Source organism: Plectropomus leopardus, chromosome 13 (genome assembly GCF_026936395.1).
Source record: "Plectropomus leopardus strain MGB_pleo_1.0 chromosome 13, ASM2693639v1, whole genome shotgun sequence".
NCBI classification, from domain to species: domain Eukaryota; kingdom Metazoa; phylum Chordata; class Actinopteri; order Perciformes; family Serranidae; genus Plectropomus; species Plectropomus leopardus.
The window spans coordinates 6,806,766-6,824,965 of NC_142188.1; positions in this window are offsets into that span (position 1 = coordinate 6,806,766).

Genomic DNA, 18,200 nt, shown 5'->3' on the forward strand with positions numbered 1-18,200 from the left:
TTTTATGACGTTTTCAATTGATTTCAGCCGTTTTGGGACGCGACATATTTTGACATTTTTGCCATACTATAGCCTTGCATCTTTGGTCATTTTTTCGACACGCTATATTTTGGTGTTTTGGGCAGTTTTTGCAAATTTCTATGCTTATGGCGTGTCTCGGCAGGTTATTTTATGACGCGTTTTCAATTGATTTCAGCTGTTTTGGGACGTGACATATTTTGACATGTTTGCCATACTATAGCCTTGCATCTTTGGTCATTTTTTTGACATGCCATATTTTGGTGTTTCTGGCTGTTTTGCAAATTTCTGTGCTATAGCGTGTCTCTGCATGATATTTTATGACGCGTTTTCAATTGTTTTCAGGTGTTTTTGGGACTTGTCATATTTTGACATTTTTGCCATACTATAGCCTTGCATCTTTGGTCATGTTTTTCCACATGCCATATTTTGGTGTTTTTGGCAGTTTTTTGCAAATTTCTATGCTATGGCGTGTCTCGGCAGGTTATTTTATGACGTTTTCAATTGATTTCAGCTGTTTTTGGGACGTGACCTATTTTGACATTTTTGCCATACTATAGCCTTGCATCTTTGGTCAGTTTTTCGACATGCCATATTTTGGTGTTTTTGGCAGTTGTTGCAAATGTCTTTGCTATGGCGTGTCTTGGCAGGTTATTTTATGGCGTTTTCAATTGATTTCAGCCGTTTTTGGGACGTGACATATTTTGACATTTTTGCCATACTATAGCCTTGCATCTTTGGTCATTTTTTATGCGATAAAATCATGTTTTTGGCAGTATTTGTAAATTTCACGCTATGGCATGTTTTGACACTGTATTTTATGATGTTTTCAATTGTTTTCAGCTGTTTTTGGGACGTGACATATTTTGACATTTTGCCATACTATAGCCTTGCATCTTTGGTCATTTTTTCGACATGCCATATTTTGGTGTTTCTGGCTATTTTTGCAAATTTCTATGCTATAGCGTGTCTCGGCAGGCTATTTTATGAAGTTTTCCGTTGTTTTCAGCTGTTTTTGGGACGTGACATATTTTGACATTTTTGCCATACTATAGCCTTGCATCTTTGGTCAGTTTTTCGACATGCCATATTTTGGTGTTTTTGGCAGTTGTTGCAAATTTCTTTGCTATGGTGTGTCTCGGCAGGTTATTTTATGACGTTTTCAATTGATTTCAGCCGTTTTGGGACGTGACATATTTTGACATTTTGCCATACTATAGCCTTGCATCTTTGGTCATTTTTTTCGACATGCCATATTTTGGTGTTTTGGGCAGTTTTTGCAAATTTCTATGCTATGGCGTGTCTCGGCAGGCTATTTTATGAAGTTTTCAGTTGTTTTCAGCTGTTTTTGGGACGTGACATATTTTGACATTTTTGCCATACTATAGCCTTGCATCTTTGATCATTTTTTCGACATGCCATATTTTGGTGTTTCTGGCTGTTTTTGCAAATTTCTATGCTATAGCGTGTCTCTGCATTATATTTTATGACGTTTTCAGTTGTTTTCAGGTGTTTTTAGGATAACATATATTTTGACATTTTTGCCATACTATAGCCTTGCATCTTTGGTAATTTTTTCGACATGCCATATTTTGGTGTTTATGGCAGTTGTTGCAAATTTCTTTGCTATGGCGTGTCTGGGCAGGTTATTTTATGACGTTTTCAATTGATTTCAGCCGTTTTTGGGACGCGACATATTTTGACATTTTTGCCATACTATAGCCTTGCATCTTTGGTCATTTTTTCGACACGCTATATTTTGGTGTTTTTGGCAGTTTTTGCAAATTTCTATGCTTATGGCGTGTCTCGGCAGGTTATTTTATGACGTTTTCAATTGATTTCAGCTGTTTTTGGGACGTGACATATTTTGACATTTTGCCATACTATAGCCTTGCATCTTTGGTCATTTTTTCGACATGCCATATTTTGGTGTTTCTGGCTGTTTTGCAAATTTCTGTGCTATAGCGTGTCTCTGCATGATATTTTATGACGTTTTCAATTGTTTTCAGGTGTTTTTGGGACTTGTCATATTTTGACATTTTTGCCATACTATAGCCTTGCATCTTTGGTCATGTTTTTCCACATGCCATATTTTGGTGTTTTTGGCAGTTTTTTGCAAATTTCTATGCTATGGCGTGTCTCGGCAGGTTATTTTATGACGTTTTCAATTGATTTCAGCTGTTTTGGGACGTGACCTATTTTGACATTTTGCCATACTATTGCTTTGCATCTTTTGTCATTTTTTCGACATGCCATATTTTGGTTTTTTTGGCAGTTGTTGCAAATGTCTTTGCTATGGCGTGTCTTGGCAGGTTATTTTATGACGTTTTCAATTGATTTCAGCCGTTTTTGGGACGTGACATATTTTGACATTTTTGCCATACTATAGCCTTGCATCTTTGGTCATTTTTTCGACATGCGATAAAATCATGTTTTTGGCAGTATTTGTAAATTTCTACGCTATGGCATGTTTCGGCACTGTATTTTATGATGTTTTCAATTGTTTTCAGCTGTTTTTGGGACGTGACATATTTTGACATTTTTGCCATACTATAGCCTTGCATCTTTGGTCATTTTTTCGACATGCCATATTTTGGTGTTTCTGGCTATTTTTGCAAATTTCTATGCTATAGCGTGTCTCGGCAGGCTATTTTATGAAGTTTTCCGTTGTTTTCAGCTGTTTTTGGGACGTGACATATTTTGACATACTATAGCCTTGCATCTTTGGTCACTTTTCTGACATTCCAAATTATGGTGTTTTTGGCAGTTGTTGCAAATTTCTTTGCTATGGTGTGTCTCGGCAGGTTATTTTATGACGTTTTCAATTGATTTCAGCCGCTTTTGGGACGTGACATTTTTGACATTTTTGCCATACTATAGCCTTGCTTCTTTGGTCATTTTTTCGACATGCCATATTTCGGTGTTTTGGGCAGTTTTTTTGCAAATTTCTATGCTATGGCGTGTCTCGGCAGGCTATTTTATGAAGTTTTCAGTTGTTTTCAGCTGTTTTTGGGACGTGACATATTTTGACATTTTTGCCATACTATAGCCTTGCATCTTTGATCATTTTTTCGACATGCCATATTTTGGTGTTTCTGGCTGTTTTTGCAAATTTCTGTGCTATAGCGTGTCTCTGCATTATATTTTATGACGTATTCAGTTGTTTTCAGGTGTTTTTAGGATAACATATATTTTGACATTTTTGCCATACTATAGCCTTGCATCTTTGGTAATTTTTTCGACATGCCATATTTTGGTGTTTATGGCAGTTGTTGCAAATTTCTTTGCTATGGCGTGTCTGGGCAGGTTATTTTATGACGTTTTCAATTGATTTCAGCCGTTTTGGGACGCGACATATTTTGACATTTTTGCCATACTATAGCCTTGCATCTTTGGTCATTTTTTCGACATCGCTATATTTTGGTGTTTTGGGCAGTTTTGCAAATTTCTATGCTTATGGCGTGTCTCGGCAGGTTATTTTATGACGTTTTCAATTGATTTCAGCTGTTTTTGGACGTGACATATTTTGACATTTTTGCCATACTATAGCCTTGCATCTTTGGTCATTTTTTCGACATGCCATATTTTGGTGTTTCTGGCTGTTTTTGCAAATTTCTGTGCTATAGCGTGTCTCTGCATGATATTTTATGACGTTTTCAATTGTTTTCAGGTGTTTTTGGGACTTGTCATATTTTGACATTTTTGCCATACTATAGCCTTGCATCTTTGGTCATGTTTTTCCACATGCCATATTTTGGTGTTTTTGGCAGTTTTTTGCAAATTTCTATGCTATGGCGTGTCTCGGCAGGTCATTTTATGACGTTTTCAATTGATTTCAGCTGTTTTTGGGACGTGACCTATTTTGACATTTTTGCCATACTATAGCCTTGCATCTTTGGTCAGTTTTTCGACATGCCATATTTTGGTGTTTTTGGCAGTTGTTGCAAATGTCTTTGCTATGGCGTGTCTTGGCAGGTTATTTTATGACGTTTTCAATTGATTTCAGCCGTTTTTGGGACGTGACATATTTTGACATTTTTGCCATACTATATAGCCTTGCATCTTTGGTCATTTTTTCGACATGCGATAAAATCATGTTTTTGGCAGTATTTGTAAATTTCTACGCTATGGCATGTTTCGGCACTGTATTTTATGATGTTTTCAATTGTTTTCAGCTGTTTTTGGGGACGTGACATATTTTGACATTTTTGCCATACTATAGCCTTGCATCTTTGGTCATTTTTTCGACATGCCATATTTTGGTGTTTCTGGCTATTTTGCAAATTTCTATGCTATAGCGTGTCTCGGCAGGCTATTTTATGAAGTTTTCCGTTGTTTTCAGCTGTTTTTGGGGACGTGACATATTTTGACATTTTTGCCATACTATAGCCTTGCATCTTTGGTCAGTTTTTCGACATGCCATATTTTGGTGTTTTTGGCAGTTGTTGCAAATTTCTTTGCTATGGTGTGTCTCGGCAGGTTATTTTATGACGTTTTCAATTGATTTCAGCCGTTTTTGGGACGTGACATATTTTGACATTTTTGCCATACTATAGCCTTGCATCTTTGGTCATTTTTTTCGACATGCCATATTTTGGTGTTTTGGGCAGTTTTTTGCAAATTTCTATGCTATGGCGTGTCTCGGCAGGCTATTTTATGAAGTTTTCAGTTGTTTTCAGCTGTTTTTGGGACGTGACATATTTTGACATTTTTGCCATACTATAGCCTTGCATCTTTGATCATTTTTTCGACATGCCATATTTTGGTGTTTCTGGCTGTTTTTGCAAATTTCTGTGCTATAGCGTGTCTCTGCATTATATTTTATGACGTATTCAGTTGTTTTCAGGTGTTTTTAGGATAACATATATTTTGACATTTTTGCCATACTATAGCCTTGCATCTTTGGTCATTTTTCGACATGCCATATTTTGGTGTTTCTGGCTGTTTTTGCAAATTTCTGTGCTATAGCGTGTCTCTGCATGATATTTTATGACGTTTTCAATTGTTTTCAGGTGTTTTTGGGACTTGTCATATTTTGACATTTTTGCCATACTATAGCCTTGCATCTTTGGTCATGTTTTTCCACATGCCATATTTTGGTGTTTTTGGCAGTTTTTTGCAAATTTCTATGCTATGGCGTGTCTCGGCAGGTCATTTTATGACGTTTTCAATTGATTTCAGCTGTTTTTGGGACGTGACCTATTTTGACATTTTTGCCATACTATAGCCTTGCATCTTTGGTCAGTTTTTCGACATGCCATATTTTGGTGTTTTTGGCAGTTGTTGCAAATGTCTTTGCTATGGCGTGTCTTGGCAGGTTATTTTATGACGTTTTCAATTGTTTTCAGCCGTTTTGGGACGTGATATATTTTGACATTTTTGCCATACTATAGCCTTGCATCTTTGGTCATTTTTTCGACATGCCATATTTTGGTGTTTCTGGCTGTTTTTGCAAATTTCTATGCTATAGCGTCTCCCTGCATGATATTTTATGATGTTTTCAATTGTTTTCAGGTGTTTTTAGGATGTGTCATATTTTGACATTTTGCCATACTATAGCCTTGCATTTTTGGTCATTTTTTCGACATGCCATATTTTGGTGTTTCTGGCTGTTTTTGCAAATTTCTATGCTATAGCATGTCTCTGCATGATATTTTATGATGTTTTCAATTGTTTTCAGCCGTTTTTGGGACGTGTCATATTTTGACATTTTTGCCATACTATAGCCTTGCATTTTTGGTCATGTTTTTCCACATGCCATATTTTGGTGTTTTGGGCAGTTTTTTGCAAATTTCTATGCTATGGCGTGTCTCGGCAGGTTATTTTATGAAGTTTTCAACTGATTTCAGCTGTTTTTGGGACGTGACCTATTTTGACATTTTTGCCATACTATAGCCTTGCATCTTTGATCATTTTTTCGACATGCCATATTTTGGTGTTTTTGGCAGTTGTTGCAAATTTCTTTGCTATGGCGTGTCTCGGCAGGTTATTTTATGACGTTTTCAATTGATTTCAGCCGTTTTTGGGACGTGACATATTTTGACATTTTTGCCATACTGTAGCCTTGCATCTTTGGTCATTTTTTTCGACATGCCATATTTTGGTGTTTTGGGCAGGTGTTTTGCAAATTTCTATGCTATGGCGTGTCTCGGCAGGCTATTTTATGAAGTTTTCAGTTGTTTTCAGCTGTTTTTGGGACGTGACATATTTTGACATTTTGCCATACTATAGCCTTGCATCTTTGGTCATTTTTTCGACATCCTATATTTCTGTGTTTTGTGTCTTTTTTGCAAATTTTTCTGTAATGACTGTCATGAGCAAGTAACCAAAAGAGGAACTCAAATGCAGGTCACACGAGGCAAAAACCAGGGTTTATTCAGTCCAAGCTTCAGTACACAGCGAGGCAATCAACACAGGCAGAGGTATCCAAAACGTGAGTCAAAAAGCAGAGACAAGAAACTATCGAGGTTGATAAGAGAAGGCTATGAATACAAAAGAATGCCGGAACGTGACTATGAGGTACATTGAACTGGTGACAAGATAGTTACAGACATAATGTTAAATACAAGAGGTAATAAGGGTGCTGGGAAACAGGTGAGGATCAACAATCAGGAGGCAGGTGTGACAATACGGAGGCAGGGCAGAAAGGGACACATCTGAAAAAGAGATAGCGGTTAGTGATTTGCAAATTTCTATGTTATGGCATGTCTTAGCATGTTATTTTAAGCTGTTTTAAACTGTTTTCAGCTGTTTTTGGGAAGTGACATATTTTGACATTTTTGCCATACTATAGCCTTGCATCTTTGGTCATTTGTTCGACATGCCATATTTTGGTGTTTTCGGCCGTTGTTGCAAATTTCTTTGCTATAGCGTGTCTCTGCATTATATTTTATGACGTTTTCAGTTGTTTTCAGGTGTTTTTAGGATAACATATATTTTGACATTTTTGCCATACTATAGCCTTGCATCTTTGATCATTTTTTCGACATGCCATATTTTGGTGTTTCTGGCTGTTTTTTGCAAATTTCTATGCTATGGCGTGTCTCGGCAGGTTATTTTATGACGTTTTTAATTGATTTCAGCTGTTTTTGGGACGTGACCTATTTTGACATTTTTGCCATACTATAGCCTTGCATCTTTGGTCAGTTTTTCGACATGCCATATTTTGGTGTTTTTGGCAGTTGTTGCAAATTTCTTTGCTATGGCATGTCTTGGCAGGTTATTTTATGATGTTTTCAATTGATTTCAGCTGTTTTTGGGACGTGACATATTTTGACATTTTTGCCATACTATAGCCTTACATTTTTGGTCATTTTTTTCCACATGCCATATTTTGGTGTTTTGGGCAGTTTTTTGCAAATTTCTATGCTATGGCGTGTCTCGGCAGGTTATTTTATGACGTTTTCAATTGATTTCAGCTGTTTTTGGGACGTGACCTATTTTGACATTTTTGCCATACTATAGCCTTGCATCTTTGGTCATTTTTTCGACATGCCATATTTTGGTGTTTCTGGCTGTTTTTGCAAATTTCTATGCTATAGCGTGTCTCTGCATGATATTTTATGATGTTTTCACTTGTTTTCAGGTGTTTTTAGGACGTGTCATATTTTGACATTTTTGCCATACTATAGCCTTGCATTTTTGGTCATTTTTTTCGACATGCCATATTTTGGTGTTTTGGGCAGTTTTTTTGCAAATTTCTATGCTATGGCGTGTCTCGGCAGGCTATTTTATGAAGTTTTCAGTTGTTTTCAGCTGTTTTTGGGACGTGACATATTTTGACATTTTTGCCATACTATAGCCTTGCATCTTTGATCATTTTTTCGACATGCCATATTTTGGTGTTTCTGGCTGTTTTTTGCAAATTTCTATGCTATGGCGTGTCTCGGCAGGTTATTTTATGACGTTTTTAATTGATTTCAGCTGTTTTTGGGACGTGACCTATTTTGACATTTTTGCCATACTATAGCCTTGCATCTTTGGTCAGTTTTTCGACATGCCATATTTTGGTGTTTTTGGCAGTTGTTGCAAATTTCTTTGCTATGGCATGTCTTGGCAGGTTATTTTATGATGTTTTCAATTGATTTCAGCTGTTTTTGGGACGTGACATATTTTGACATTTTTGCCATACTATAGCCTTACATTTTTGGTCATTTTTTCCACATGCCATATTTTGGTGTTTTGGGCAGTTTTTGCAAATTTCTATGCTATAAGCGTGTCTCGGCAGGTTATTTTATGACGTTTTCAATTGATTTCAGCTGTTTTTGGGACGTGACCTATTTTGACATTTTGCCATACTATAGCCTTGCATCTTTGGTCAGTTTTTCGACATGCCATATTTTGGTGTTTTTGGCTGTTTTTGCAAATTTCTATGCTATGGCGTGTCTCGGCAGGTTATTTTATGACGTTTTTAATTGATTTCAGCTGTTTTTGGGACGTGACATATTTTGACATTTTTGCCATACTATAGCCTTGCATCTTTGGTCATTTTTTCGACATGCGATAAAAACATGTTTTTGGCCGTATTTATAAATTTCTATGCTATGGCATGTTTCGGCACTGTATTTGATGAGGGTTTTCAATTGTTTTCAGGTGTTTTTGGGACTTGTCATATTTTGACATTTTTGCCATACTATAGCCTTGCATTTTTGGTCATGTTTTTCCACATGCCATATTTTGGTGTTTCTGGCTATTTTTGCAAATTTCTATGCTATGGCGTGTCTCGGCAGGCTATTTTATGAAGTTTTCAGTTGTTTTCAGCTGTTTTTGGGACGTGACATATTTTGACATTTTTGCCATACTATAGCCTTGCATCTTTGGTCAGTTTTTCGACATGCCATATTTTGGTGTTTTTGGCAGTTGTTGCAAATGTCTTTGCTATGGCGTGTCTTGGCAGGTTATTTTATGACGTTTTCAATTGATTTCAGCTGTTTTTGGGACGTGACATATTTTGACATTTTTGCCATACTATAGCCTTGCATCTTTGGTCATTTTTTCGACATGCCATATTTTGGTGTTTCTGGCTGTTTTTGCAAATTTCTATGCTATAGCGTGTCTCTGCATTATATTTTATGATGTTTTCAATTGATTTCAGGTGTTTTTAGGACGAGACATATTTTGACATTTTTGCCATACTATAGCCTTGCATCTTTGGTCATTTTTTCGACATGCCATATTTTGGTGTTTTTGGCAGTTGTTGCAAATTTCTTTGCTATGGCGTGTCTTGGCAGGTTATTTTATGACGTTTTCAATTGATTTCAGCCGTTTTTGGGACGTGACATATTTTGACATTTTTGCCATACTATAGCCTTGCATCTTTGGTCATTTTTTCGACATGCGATAAAATCATGTTTTTGGCAGTATTTGTAAATTTCTACGCTATGGCATGTTTCGGCACTGTATTTTATGAGGTTTTCAATTGTTTTCAGCTGTTTTTGGGACGTGACATATTTTGACATTTTTGCCATACTATAGCCTTGCATCTTTGGTCATTTTTTCGACATGCCATATTTTGGTGTTTCTGGCTATTTTTGCAAATTTCTATGCTATAGCGTGTCTCGGCAGGCTATTTTATGAAGTTTTCCGTTGTTTTCAGCTGTTTTTGGGACGTGACATATTTTGACATTTTTGCCATACTATACCCTTGCATCTTTGGTCAGTTTTTCGACATGCCATATTTTGGTGTTTTTGGCAGTTGTTGCAAATTTCTTTGCTATGGTGTGTCTCGGCAGGTTATTTTATGACGTTTTCAATTGATTTCAGCCGTTTTTGGGACGTGACATATTTTGACATTTTTGCCATACTATAGCCTTGCATCTTTGGTCATTTTTTTCGACATGCCATATTTTGGTGTTTTGGGCAGTTTTTTGCAAATTTCTATGCTATGGCGTGTCTCGGCAGGCTATTTTATGAAGTTTTCAGTTGTTTTCAGCTGTTTTTGGGACGTGACATATTTTGACATTTTTGCCATACTATAGCCTTGCATCTTTGATCATTTTTTCGACATGCCATATTTTGGTGTTTCTGGCTGTTTTTGCAAATTTCTATGCTATAGCGTGTCTCTGCATTATATTTTATGACGTTTTCAGTTGTTTTCAGGTGTTTTTAGGATAACATATATTTTGACATTTTTGCCATACTATAGCCTTGCATCTTTGGTAATTTTTTCGACATGCCATATTTTGGTGTTTATGGCAGTTGTTGCAAATTTCTTTGCTATGGCGTGTCTGGGCAGGTTATTTTATGACGTTTTCAATTGATTTCAGCCGTTTTGGGGAATGACATATTTTGACATTTTTGCCATACTATAGCCTTGCATCTTTGGTCATTTTTTCGACACGCTATATTTTGGTGTTTTGGGCAGTTTTTGCAAATTTCTATGCTTATGGCGTGTCTCGGCAGGTTATTTTATGACGTTTTCAATTGATTTCAGCTGTTTTTGGGACGTGACATATTTTGACATTTTTGCCATACTATAGCCTTGCATCTTTGGTCATTTTTTCGACATGCCATATTTTGGTGTTTCTGGCTGTTTTGCAAATTTCTGTGCTATAGCGTGTCTCTGCATGATATTTTATGACGTTTTCAATTGTTTTCAGGTGTTTTTGGGACTTGTCATATTTTGACATTTTGCCATACTATAGCCTTGCATCTTTGGTCATGTTTTTCCACATGCCATATTTTGGTGTTTTGGCAGTTTTTGCAAATTTCTATGCTATGGCGTGTCTCGGCAGGTTATTTTATGACGTTTTCAATTGATTTCAGCTGTTTTTGGGACGTGACCTATTTTGACATTTTTGCCATACTATAGCCTTGCATCTTTGGTCAGTTTTTCGACATGCCATATTTTGGTGTTTTTGGCAGTTGTTGCAAATGTCTTTGCTATGGCGTGTCTTGGCAGGTTATTTTATGACGTTTTCAATTGATTTCAGCCGTTTTTGGGACGTGACATATTTTGACATTTTTGCCATACTATAGCCTTGCATCTTTGGTCATTTTTTCGACATGCGATAAAATCATGTTTTTGGCAGTATTTGTAAATTTCTACGCTATGGCATGTTTCGGCACTGTATTTTATGATGTTTTCAATTGTTTTCAGCTGTTTTTGGGACGTGACATATTTTGACATTTTTGCCATACTATAGCCTTGCATCTTTGGTCATTTTTTCGACATGCCATATTTTGGTGTTTCTGGCTATTTTGCAAATTTCTATGCTATAGCGTGTCTCGGCAGGCTATTTTATGAAGTTTTCCGTTGTTTTCAGCTGTTTTTGGGACGTGACATATTTTGACATTTTTGCCATACTATAGCCTTGCATCTTTGGTCAGTTTTTCGACATGCCATATTTTGGTGTTTTTGGCAGTTGTTGCAAATTTCTTTGCTATGGTGTGTCTCGGCAGGTTATTTTATGACGTTTTCAATTGATTTCAGCCGTTTTTGGGACGTGACATATTTTGACATTTTTGCCATACTATAGCCTTGCATCTTTGGTCATTTTTTTCGACATGCCATATTTTGGTGTTTTGGGCAGTTTTTTGCAAATTTCTATGCTATGGCGTGTCTCGGCAGGCTATTTTATGAAGTTTTCAGTTGTTTTCAGCTGTTTTTGGGACGTGACATATTTTGACATTTTTGCCATACTATAGCCTTGCATCTTTGATCATTTTTTCGACATGCCATATTTTGGTGTTTCTGGCTGTTTTTGCAAATTTCTGTGCTATAGCGTGTCTCTGCATTATATTTTATGACGTATTCAGTTGTTTTCAGGTGTTTTTAGGATAACATATATTTTGACATTTTTGCCATACTATAGCCTTGCATCTTTGGTAATTTTTTCGACATGCCATATTTTGGTGTTTATGGCAGTTGTTGCAAATTTCTTTGCTATGGCGTGTCTGGGCAGGTTATTTTATGACGTTTTCAATTGATTTCAGCCGTTTTTGGGACGCGACATATTTTGACATTTTTGCCATACTATAGCCTTGCATCTTTGGTCATTTTTTCGACACGCTATATTTTGGTGTTTTGGGCAGTTTTTGCAAATTTCTATGCTTATGGCGTGTCTCGGCAGGTTATTTTATGACGTTTTCAATTGATTTCAGCTGTTTTTGGGACGTGACATATTTTGACATTTTTGCCATACTATAGCCTTGCATCTTTGGTCATTTTTTCGACATGCCATATTTTGGTGTTTCTGGCTGTTTTTGCAAATTTCTGTGCTATAGCGTGTCTCTGCATGATATTTTATGACGTTTTCAATTGTTTTCAGGTGTTTTTGGGACTTGTCATATTTTGACATTTTTGCCATACTATAGCCTTGCATCTTTGGTCATGTTTTTCCACATGCCATATTTTGGTGTTTTTGGCAGTTTTTTGCAAATTTCTATGCTATGGCGTGTCTCGGCAGGTCATTTTATGACGTTTTCAATTGATTTCAGCTGTTTTTGGGACGTGACCTATTTTGACATTTTTGCCATACTATAGCCTTGCATCTTTGGTCAGTTTTTCGACATGCCATATTTTGGTGTTTTTGGCAGTTGTTGCAAATGTCTTTGCTATGGCGTGTCTTGGCAGGTTATTTTATGACGTTTTCAATTGATTTCAGCCGTTTTTGGGACGTGACATATTTTGACATTTTTGCCATACTATATAGCCTTGCATCTTTGGTCATTTTTTCGACATGCGATAAAATCATGTTTTTGGCAGTATTTGTAAATTTCTACGCTATGGCATGTTTCGGCACTGTATTTTATGATGTTTTCAATTGTTTTCAGCTGTTTTTGGGACGTGACATATTTTGACATTTTTGCCATACTATAGCCTTGCATCTTTGGTCATTTTTTCGACATGCCATATTTTGGTGTTTCTGGCTATTTTTGCAAATTTCTATGCTATAGCGTGTCTCGGCAGGCTATTTTATGAAGTTTTCCGTTGTTTTCAGCTGTTTTTGGGACGTGACATATTTTGACATTTTTGCCATACTATAGCCTTGCATCTTTGGTCAGTTTTTCGACATGCCATATTTTGGTGTTTTTGGCAGTTGTTGCAAATTTCTTTGCTATGGTGTGTCTCGGCAGGTTATTTTATGACGTTTTCAATTGATTTCAGCCGTTTTTGGGACGTGACATATTTTGACATTTTGCCATACTATAGCCTTGCATCTTTGGTCATTTTTTCGACACGCCATATTTTGGTGTTTTTGGCAGTTTTTGCAAATTTCTATGCTATGGCGTGTCTCGGCAGGCTATTTTATGAAGTTTTCAGTTGTTTTCAGCTGTTTTTGGGACGTGACATATTTTGACATTTTTGCCATACTATAGCCTTGCATCTTTGATCATTTTTTCGACATGCCATATTTTGGTGTTTCTGGCTGTTTTTGCAAATTTCTGTGCTATAGCGTGTCTCTGCATTATATTTTATGACGTATTCAGTTGTTTTCAGGTGTTTTTAGGATAACATATATTTTGACATTTTTGCCATACTATAGCCTTGCATCTTTGGTCATTTTTTCGACATGCCATATTTTGGTGTTTCTGGCTGTTTTTGCAAATTTCTGTGCTATAGCGTGTCTCTGCATGATATTTTATGACGTTTTCAATTGTTTTCAGGTGTTTTTGGGACTTGTCATATTTTGACATTTTTGCCATACTATAGCCTTGCATCTTTGGTCATGTTTTTCCACATGCCATATTTTGGTGTTTTTGGCAGTTTTTTGCAAATTTCTATGCTATGGCGTGTCTCGGCAGGTCATTTTATGATCGCTTTCAATTGATTTCAGCTGTTTTTGGGACGTGACCTATTTTGACATTTTTGCCATACTATAGCCTTGCATCTTTGGTCAGTTTTTCGACATGCCATATTTTGGTGTTTTTGGCAGTTGTTGCAAATGTCTTTGCTATGGCGTGTCTTGGCAGGTTATTTTATGACGTTTTCAATTGATTTCAGCCGTTTTTGGGACGTGACATATTTTGACATTTTTGCCATACTATAGCCTTGCATCTTTGGTCATTTTTTCGACATGCCATATTTTGGTGTTTCTGGCTGTTTTTGCAAATTTCTATGCTAAAGCGTCTCCCTGCATGATATTTTATGATGTTTTCAATTGTTTTCAGGTGTTTTTAGGATGTGTCATATTTTGACATTTTTGCCATACTATAGCCTTGCATTTTTGGTCATTTTTTCGACATGCCATATTTTGGTGTTTCTGGCTGTTTTTGCAAATTTCTATGCTATAGCATGTCTCTGCATGATATTTTATGATGTTTTCAATTGTTTTCAGCCGTTTTGGGACGTGTCATATTTTGACATTTTGCCATACTATAGCCTTGCATTTTTGGTCATGTTTTTCCACATGCCATATTTTGGTGTTTTGGGCAGTTTTTGCAAATTTCTATGCTATGGCGTGTCTCGGCAGGTTATTTTATGAAGTTTTCAACTGATTTCAGCTGTTTTTGGGACGTGACCTATTTTGACATTTTTGCCATACTATAGCCTTGCATCTTTGATCATTTTTTCGACATGCCATATTTTGGTGTTTTTGGCAGTTGTTGCAAATTTCTTTGCTATGGCGTGTCTCGGCAGGTTATTTTATGACGTTTTCAATTGATTTCAGCCGTTTTTGGGACGTGACATATTTTGACATTTTTGCCATACTGTAGCCTTGCATCTTTGGTCATTTTTTTCGACATGCCATATTTTGGTGTTTTGGGCAGGTGTTTTGCAAATTTCTATGCTATGGCGTGTCTCGGCAGGCTATTTTATGAAGTTTTCAGTTGTTTTCAGCTGTTTTTGGGACGTGACATATTTTGACATTTTGCCATACTATAGCCTTGCATCTTTGGTCATTTTTTCGACATCCTATATTTCTGTGTTTTGTGTCTTTTTTGCAAATTTTTCTGTAATGACTGTCATGAGCAAGTAACCAAAAGAGGAACTCAAATGCAGGTCACACGAGGCAAAAACCAGGGTTTATTCAGTCCAAGCTTCAGTACACAGCGAGGCAATCAACACAGGCAGAGGTATCCAAAACGTGAGTCAAAAAGCAGAGACAAGAAACTATCGAGGTTGATAAGAGAAGGCTATGAATACAAAAGAATGCCGGAACGTGACTATGAGGTACATTGAACTGGTGACAAGATAGTTACAGACATAATGTTAAATACAAGAGGTAATAAGGGTGCTGGGAAACAGGTGAGGATCAACAATCAGGAGGCAGGTGTGACAATACGGAGGCAGGGCAGAAAGGGACACATCTGAAAAAGAGATAGCGGTTAGTGATTTGCAAATTTCTATGTTATGGCATGTCTTAGCATGTTATTTTAAGCTGTTTTAAACTGTTTTCAGCTGTTTTTGGGAAGTGACATATTTTGACATTTTTGCCATACTATAGCCTTGCATCTTTGGTCATTTGTTCGACATGCCATATTTTGGTGTTTTCGGCCGTTGTTGCAAATTTCTTTGCTATGGCGTGTCTCGGCAGGTTATTTTATGACGTTTTCAATTGATTTCAGCTGTTTTTGGGACGTGACATATTTTGACATTTTTGCCATACTATAGCCTTGCATCTTTGGTCATTTTTTCGACATGCCATATTTTGGTGTTTTTGGCAGTTGTTGCAAATTTCTTTGCTATGGCGTGTCTCGGCAGGTTATTTTATGGCGTTTTCAGTTGATTTCAGCCATTTTTGGGACGTGACATATTTTGACATTTTTGCCATACTATAGCCTTGCATTTTTGGTCATTTTTTCGACATGCTATATTTTGGTGTTTCTGGATATTTTTGCAAATTTCTTTGCTATGGCGTGTCTCGGCAGGTTATTTTATGACGTTTTCAATTGATTTCAGCCGTTTTTGGGACGTGACATATTTTGACATTTTTGCCATACTATAGCCTTGCATCTTTGGTCATTTTTTCGACATGCCATATTTTAGTGTTTCTGGCTGTTTTTGTAAATTTCTATGCTATGGCGTGTCTCTGCAGGCTATTTTATGACGTTTTCAGTTGTTTTCAGCTGTTTTTGGGACGTGACATATTTTGACATTTTTGCCATACTATAGCCTTGCATCTTTGGTCATTTTTTCGACATGCCATATTTTGGTGTTTCTGGATATTTTTGCAAATTTCTATGCTATAGCGTGTCTCTGCATTATATTTTATCTTGTTTTCACTTGATTTCAGGTGTTATTAGGACGAGACATAATTTGACATTTTGCCATACTATAGCCTTGCATCTTTGGTCATTTTTTCGACATGCCATATTTTGGTGTTTTGGCAGTTGTTGCAAATTTCTTTGCTATGGCGTGTCTCGGCAGGTTATTTTATGACGTTTTCAATTGATTTCAGCCGTTTTTGGGACGTGACATATTTTGCCATTTTTGCCATACTATAGCCTTGCATCTTTGGTCATTTTTTCGACATGCCATATTTTAGTGTTTCTGGCTGTTTTTGTAAATTTCTATGCTATGGCGTGTCTCTGCAGGCTATTTTATGACGTTTTCAGTTGTTTTCAGCTGTTTTGGGACGTGACATATTTTGACATTTTTGCCATACTATAGCCTTGCATCTTTGGTCATTTTTTCGACATGCCATATTTTGGTGTTTCTGGATATTTTGCAAATTTCTATGCTATAGCGTGTCTCTGCATTATATTTTATGATGTTTTCAATTGTTTTCAGGTGTTTTTAGGACGAGACATATTTTGACATTTTGCCATACTATAGCCTTGCATCTTTGGTCATTTTTTCGACATGCCATATTTTGGTGTTTTTGGCAGTTGTTGCAAATTTCTTTGCTATGGCGTGTCTCGGCAGGTTATTTTATGACGTTTTCAATTGATTTCAGCCGTTTTGGGACGTGACATATTTTGCCATTTTTGCCATACTATAGCCTTGCATCTTTGGTCATTTTTTCGACATGCCATATTTTAGTGTTTCTGGCTGTTTTTGTAAATTTCTATGCTATGGCGTGTCTCTGCAGGCTATTTTATGGCGTTTTCAGTTGTTTTCAGCTGTTTTTGGGACGTGACATATTTTGACATTTTTGCCATACTATAGCCTTGCATCTTTGGTCATTTTTTCGACATGCCATATTTTGGTGTTTCTGGATATTTTTGCAAATTTCTATGCTATAGCGTGTCTCTGCATTATATTTTATGATGTTTTCAATTGTTTTCAGGTGTTTTTAGGACGAGACATATTTTGACATTTTTGCCATACTATAGCCTTGCATCTTTGGTCATTTTTTCGACATGCCATATTTTGGTGTTTTTGGCAGTTGTTGCAAATTTCTTTGCTATGGCGTGTCTCGGCAGGTTATTTTATGACGTTTTCAATTGATTTCAGCCGTTTTTGGGACGTGACATATTTTGACATTTTTGCCATACTATAGCCTTGCATCTTTGGTCATTTTTTCGACATGCCATATTTTAGTGTTTCTGGCTGTTTTTGTAAATTTCTATGCTATGGCGTGTCTCTGCAGGCTATTTTATGACGTTTTCAGTTGTTTTCAGCTGTTTTTGGGACGTGACATATTTTGACATTTTTGCCATACTATAGCCTTGCATCTTTGGTCATTTTTTCGACATGCCATATTTTGGTGTTTCTGGATATTTTTGCAAATTTCTATGCTATAGCGTGTCTCTGCATGATATTTTATGATGTTTTCAATTGTTTTCAGGTGTTTTTAGGATAAGACATATTTTGACATTTTTGCCATACTATAGCCTTGCATCTTTGGTCATTTTTTTCGACATGCGATAAAATCATGTTTTTAGCCATATTTGTAAATTTCTACGCTTATGGCATGTTTTCGCACTGTATTTCATGAGGTTTTCAATTGTTTTCAGGTTTTTTGGGATGTGACCAATTTTGACATTTTGCCATACTATAGCCTTGCATCTTTGGTCAGTTTTTCGACATGCCATATTTTGGTGTTTTGGGCAGTTCTTGCAAATTTATTTGCTATGGCGTGTCTTGGCAGGTTATTTTATGACGTTTTCAATTGATTTCAGCCGTTTTTGGGACGTGACATATTTTGACATTTTTGACATACTATAGCCTTGCATTTATGGTCATTTTTTTCGACATGCCATATTTTGGTGTTTCTGGCTGTTTTTGCAAATTTCTATGCTATAGCGTGTCTCTGCATGATATTTTATGATGTTTTCAATTGATTTCAGCTGTT